This window comes from Bubalus kerabau, chromosome 15 (genome assembly GCF_029407905.1).
Source record: "Bubalus kerabau isolate K-KA32 ecotype Philippines breed swamp buffalo chromosome 15, PCC_UOA_SB_1v2, whole genome shotgun sequence".
Lineage (NCBI taxonomy): Eukaryota > Metazoa > Chordata > Mammalia > Artiodactyla > Bovidae > Bubalus > Bubalus kerabau.
The window spans coordinates 49,318,793-49,325,097 of NC_073638.1; the positions used below are offsets into that span (position 1 = coordinate 49,318,793).

Sequence of the window (6,305 nt, forward strand, 5' to 3'; positions counted from 1 at the left end):
AATAATAGCAAATGAAGCAACTGACAAACAACTAATCTCAAAAGTATACAAGCAACTCCTACAGCTCAACTCCAGAAAAATAAATGACCCAATCAAAAAATGGGCCAAACAACTAAATAGACTTTTCTCCAAAGAAGACATACAGATGGCTAACAAACACATGAAAAGATGTTCAACATCACTCATTATCAGAGAAATGCAAATCAAAACCACTATGAGGTACCATTTCACACCAGTCAGAATGGCTGCGATCCAAAAGTCTACAAGCAATAAATGCTGGAGAGGGTGTGGAGAAAAGGGAACCCTCTTACACTGTTGGTAGGAATGCAAACTAGTACAGCCACTATGGAGAACAGTGTGGAGATTCCTTAAAAAACTGGAAATAGAACTGCCTTATGATCCAGCAATCCCACTGCTGGGCATACACACTGAGGAAACCAGAAGGGAAAGAGACACGTGTACCCCAATGTTCATCACATCACTGTTTATAATAGCCAGGACATGGAAGCAACCTAGATGTCCATCAGCAGATGAATGGATAAGAAAGCAGTGGTACATATACACAATGGAGTACTACTCAGCCATTAAAAAGAACATATTTGAATCAGTTCTAATGAGGTGGATGAAACTGGAGCCTATTATACAGAGTGAAGTAAGCCAGAAAGAAAAACACCAATACAGTATACTAACGCATATATATGGAATTTAGAAAGATGGCAACAATAACCCTGTGTACGAGACAGCAAAAGAGACACTGATGTATAGAACAGTCTTATGGACTCTGTGAGAGAGGGAGAGGGTGGGAAGATTTGGGAGAATGGCATTGAAACATGTGTAATATCATGTATGAAACGAGTTGCCAGTCCAGGTTTGATGCACAATACTGGATGCTTGGGGCTGGTGCACTGGGACAACCCAGAGGGATGGTGTGGGGAGGGAGGAGGGAGGAGGGTTCAGGATGGGGAGCACATGTATACCTGTGGCGGATTCGTTTTGATGTTTGGCAAAACTAATACAGTGTTTGAGGTTTAAAAAAAAAAATCTGTACTAATAAAAAAAAAAGGAAAAAAATGTTCGCTTAATTTCTCTACATATTTTCATATATAAATTTAAAGACAAAATTGCCAATACTTGGCAGTCAAGTGTCTCAATTTAAGGCACTCAGAGAACTTGGGTTTGGAGACTAAAATAACCCACAAATATATTAAAAGTTCAGAATTTTTTAAAACCTAGAAAATAAAACTATATTTTGTGCTTCTTTAGCATCCTCCAGAACCACTGTCCCTGATATTTCCCTTGTTACAACTGATCTGACATGATCAATCCCTGGTAGACTGGATAAATTCATTCAAGCACAACCTTGTAGAGCTTCAAATTATGCCATCCTTCAAACCGCATTCCCAGGGTAATAACCATCAACACCATTAATCAGAAAGTATAATTGGAGGTGATCCTTCTACATATTGTAAATGGGAACCAGTAGGTAAATCAAATCCCCTTTCCTCTCCTTCAAGTATCAGTCATGAGATACAAGTTCTAAACAATGGTCTCATAAGATAGAGAATATTGTTGTATTTAGCAGCAGCCAGCTCTATAAAGAATCATAATCAAGGATCTCCTACTATTTTTGTCCCTTATAGTCATTAATATATTGTTGTTGTTCAGTAACTCAGTCCTGTACAACTCTTTGCAACCCCATGGACTGTAGCACTCCAGGAAGTCTAATATGTAAAGTAGGATATGTGATTTTAGAGCTCAAGAAATCTAGGGATCCACTGATCCTGAACCTCAGGAACAAACCATTATTTTGCTAATCTAACTTCAGAGTGTGTCTAAACTAGCCAGATCCTGCATGTATATATAATGTATAATAAAAAATAATATTATGTAATATAACAACACAAAACAGCCTATTCCACACTTCTATTCCTCCCTATTCTGCTCAACAGATCAATCCTAAACATAAATGAGTCTTAATTTACTTAGAGAACCAACTTTACCTGTCTGTGTTTGAGAGAAGACCACTCTCTTCAAATTTGCCTACCAGGTCACATTTAGTGTCCCCCAAAACAGTAGTTTGCTTGATATTGATTGAATGAGATAATTTAAGAAAGGTGAAATCTATTCTGACAAATTCCATTTGAGAACCAACTCTAGGAATAAACAACTCACTCACTGGGACCAGAAGCAGGGTGGCTAATACTGAAGGTTCCCATAGGATTAAGTACTAACGCTCACAGGACAACAGAAACAAGATTTATTCTGGGACTCCAAGCCACCCAGAAGAATAACCAACTGCTGTGAAAATAGGATGGCATTTGGAAGAAGATAAAGAAGGAACTCTGAATGCTGACTTTTCAGGCAAACAAGATGAGAACTCAAGAAAGATGCCAAAGATTGGTGATCTCCATTTCATAATTTTCATTTCCACAAGAGCTAAGAGCTATATCAAGAATACCAAAACTTGCATTTTCCAGTTCTGATAAAGCTGCTGTATGATTTCTTGCTTCTGTCATGTGTATGTATTATAGAACCTCAAAAAATTGTCCAAACTGCTATCCAAAGCACTGAACGAATGCTCGGTATGGTTGAATGATAAAGATTGAATGAAAGTGAAGCCTGAACAATTCTGACTTCCTATCCAAGTTTTCTTCTGCACTTATCATAATCAGTGGTGAGAAAACAGAATACCATTAACATGTCATATTTGAACCCCAGAACTGTAATCTTGATTGGAATTGCTGGACTACAGCATATGCAGTTTTGGATTGGGTTTCCTTTTTTTTTGCTGTGTGCCTGGTGGCTCTTTTGGGAAACATCATTTTACTGATCATAATCCCTATGGAACGCAGCCTACACCAGCCCATGTACATCTTCCTGGCAGTGTTGGCAGCCACTGACATAGGACTCTGTGCAGCCATTGCTTCCAAGATGTTGGCTCTCTTCTGGTTCAGGTCTTACTCCATGGCCTTTGACACTTGCTGAGCCCAGCTGTTCTTCATTCATGCCTTGCAGTGCATGGAGTCTGGTATTCTGTTGGCCATGGCATTGGACTGCTATATTGCCATCTGTGATCCTCTGAGGCACACATCCATTCTCACACCTTCAATTCTGGGTCGCATGATGGTGATAGTGGCAATTCGAGCTACAGTGTTGGTGGGTCTCTTACCCATTCTAATCAAAAGATTGCACTGTTTCCATTCCACTGTAATTGCCCACTCCTACTGTGAGCACATGGCTGTAGTTAAGCTGGCTGCAGAAGACATCCGTGTCAATAATACATGTGGTCTTTTCGTAGGTTTTACAATTCTGGGATTTGATATGATTTTCATCCTCATTTCCTATACCCTTATTTTCCAGGCTGTTTTACGTCTACATCAAAAGGAGGCACGGCTCAAAGCATTCAACACATGCACAGCTCACATTTTTGTTTTCCTTGAGTTTTATATTATTGCCTTCTTCTCCTTCTTCAGCCATCGTTTTGGACGTGTTGTACCTTCTACTCATATTCTTCTGTCTACCATCTACCTTCTTGTACCACCTGCACTGAACCCTGTTGTCTATGGGGTAAAAAATAAGGTAATTCGTAAGCGTGTGGCACAGGTTTTGCTTCTGAATCATGGATCCCAGCAGTGATCTATCAAATGCCTCTGGATATGTAGAGAATATTTTTATTTCCTACAAAGGGAAAGAGTTCAGACTCTTCTTGTTAACTGTTGGGGTTTTATATCATCATGCTCTAACTTCAAAGCATTTATTTCCAAGACAGCTAAGTTGACATAAAAAGTGTTCAGGTTAACACTGATATTATCTCTCTATCTCTAATATATTTCTCCTCTAATATAATCTTTACTTTTCCTTTCCTTATTTCTAATTCGTAGTTAATTTAGTTCTTCATAAGAGATCATTCTTTGATTTTAGTTTTCGAACTTTTGGTACTGGAATATCATCCAACCATTTCATCCTCTGTCATCTCCTTCTTCTCCTGCCTTCAATCTTTCCCAGCATCAGGGTCTTTTCCAATGAGTCAGCTCTTCAAACCAGGTGGCCAAAGTACTGGAGCTTCAACTTTGGCACCAGTCCTTCAATGAATATTCAGAGCTGATTTCCTTTAGGATTGACTGGTTTGATCTCCCTGGTGTTCAAGGGACTCTCAAGCATCTTCTCCAGCACCACAGCTGGAAAGCATCAATTCTTTAGTTCTCAGCCTTCTTTATGGTCCAACTCTCACATTTGTACGTGAATACAAGAAAAACAATAGCTTAGACTATTTGGAACTTTGCCACAAAGTGATATCTCAACTTTTTGATAGCTGTCTAGGTTTGTTATAGCTTTTCTTCCAAGGAGCAAGCATCTTTTAATTTTGTGACCATTCACAGTGATTTTGGAGTCCAAAAAAATAAAATCTTCCACTGTTTCCACTTTTTCTCCAACAATTTGCCATGAAGTGATGGGATTGGATACCATGATTTTAGTTTTTGGCATGTTGAGTTTTAAGCCAATTTTTTCACTCTCCTCTTTCACCTTCGAGAGGCTCTTAGTTCCTCTTCTCTTTCTGCCATTTAAGTGGCATCATCTGCATATCTGAGGTTACTGATAGTTCTCCTGGCAATCTTGATTTTGTTTTGTGAGTCAGCCAGCCTGGCATTTCTCATGATGTACAATATATAATATACAGTGACAATATACAGCCTTGACATACTCCTTTCCCGATTTTGAACCAGCCTGTTGTTCCATACAAGTTTCTAACTGTTGCCTCTTGTCCTGCATACAGGTTTCTCGGGAGACAGGTAAGGTGGTCTGGTATTCCCATCTCTTTAAGAATTTTTCAGTTTGTTGTCATCCACACAAAGTCTTTAATGTAGTCAATGAAGCAGAAGTAGATTTTTCTCTCTCTCTTTTTTTTTTTTTTCTGAATTGCCTTGATTTTTGTATGAAATGATGGATGCTGGCAATTTGATATCTGGTTCCTCTGCCTTTTATAAGTCCAGTTTTTACATCCAGAAGTTCTTGGTTCACTGCTGAAATCTAGCTTGAAGAATTTTGAGCATAATCTTGTTAGCATGTGAAGATATGAGCTGCATGATTTCCAAATATTTAAAACCTTGAATAATATGCTTAAGTCTTAATTTAGCTATATTGCATTCAGAGAATATGCTTTTCACAATATTAAACATTTGAAATGTGTTAAGACTTGAATTATGGCCCAGTTTAAGGTCTATTTTGTATATTCTGAAATGAATATGCATTATATTATTATTGAAAAGTGAGAAAAACAAGAACAAATTAAACATAAATAAGTTGAAAGATGGAAATGATTATGATAGAAAATGAATTAATAAAACATGAAGCAAATTACAGGAAAAAAGCCAGAGAGAGAAAATATAAATCACCAACACAAGGAAAGAACAAAGTCTTATTTCTACATGCTATATACATTAAAATATTAATAATGAAATATTGAAAATAAATTACTACCAATGAATTTGACTATGTAAACAAAATAAGCCCAATTCTTGAAAGATATAAATTACAAAAATTGTAAAGCAAAACATACAAAACCTGAGTATCTGTAAAGATATGAAATATTATATCTGTAAAACAACTGAATGTTTAGAATTTTTCTTAATTATTTTTGAAAAAAATTGTATATATAGAATAGATGTTAAATACACAAACACATGAAATTTAAAAATCATACACATACACACACACACTGAAAATATTACCACAAGAAAAGTAACATATCCATCTTCTCATACAGTTACTTTGTGTGTGTGAGGGGAGAACACTGAAGAGCTACCTTATTAACAATCAAGTGTACAACACATTATTATTGACTATAGTTCACCATGTTGTGCATTAGGTTTCTCAAATGTATTCGTCTTACAACTGCAAGTTTATACCCTTTGATCAAAAGCTCTCTTTTTCCCTTTGGTACAGCCTCTGGTAACCATCATTCTTTTCTCTGTTACTATGAGTCTATGGGTTTGATTTTTTTTTAAACATTCAATATATAAATGAGATCATATTTGTCTTTCTGTATTTGGCTTATTTCACTTAGAGTAAAGTACTCCAGCTACATTTATGTTGTAACAAATGGCAGGATTTCCTTCTTTTTTTAAGGCATAATACATAGTTATGTATCATATTTTTATATACACATTTATCTTTCAATAGACACTTCGGTTACTTCCATATCCTGGTTACTATGAATAATGACACAATAAACATGGGAGTACAGATAGTTCCATGAGATACAGATATTATTTCCTTGAGATATGTACCCAGAAGAAGGACTGCTG

General features: G+C 36.7%; 1 pseudogene; it reads left to right on the plus strand.

The window, feature by feature from the left end:
• Positions 1 to 2,575: 2,575 nt before the first annotated feature.
• Positions 2,576 to 3,636, plus strand: LOC129627803 (olfactory receptor 52A1-like; annotated as a pseudogene).
• The last annotated feature ends 2,669 nt before the right edge of the window (positions 3,637 to 6,305 follow it).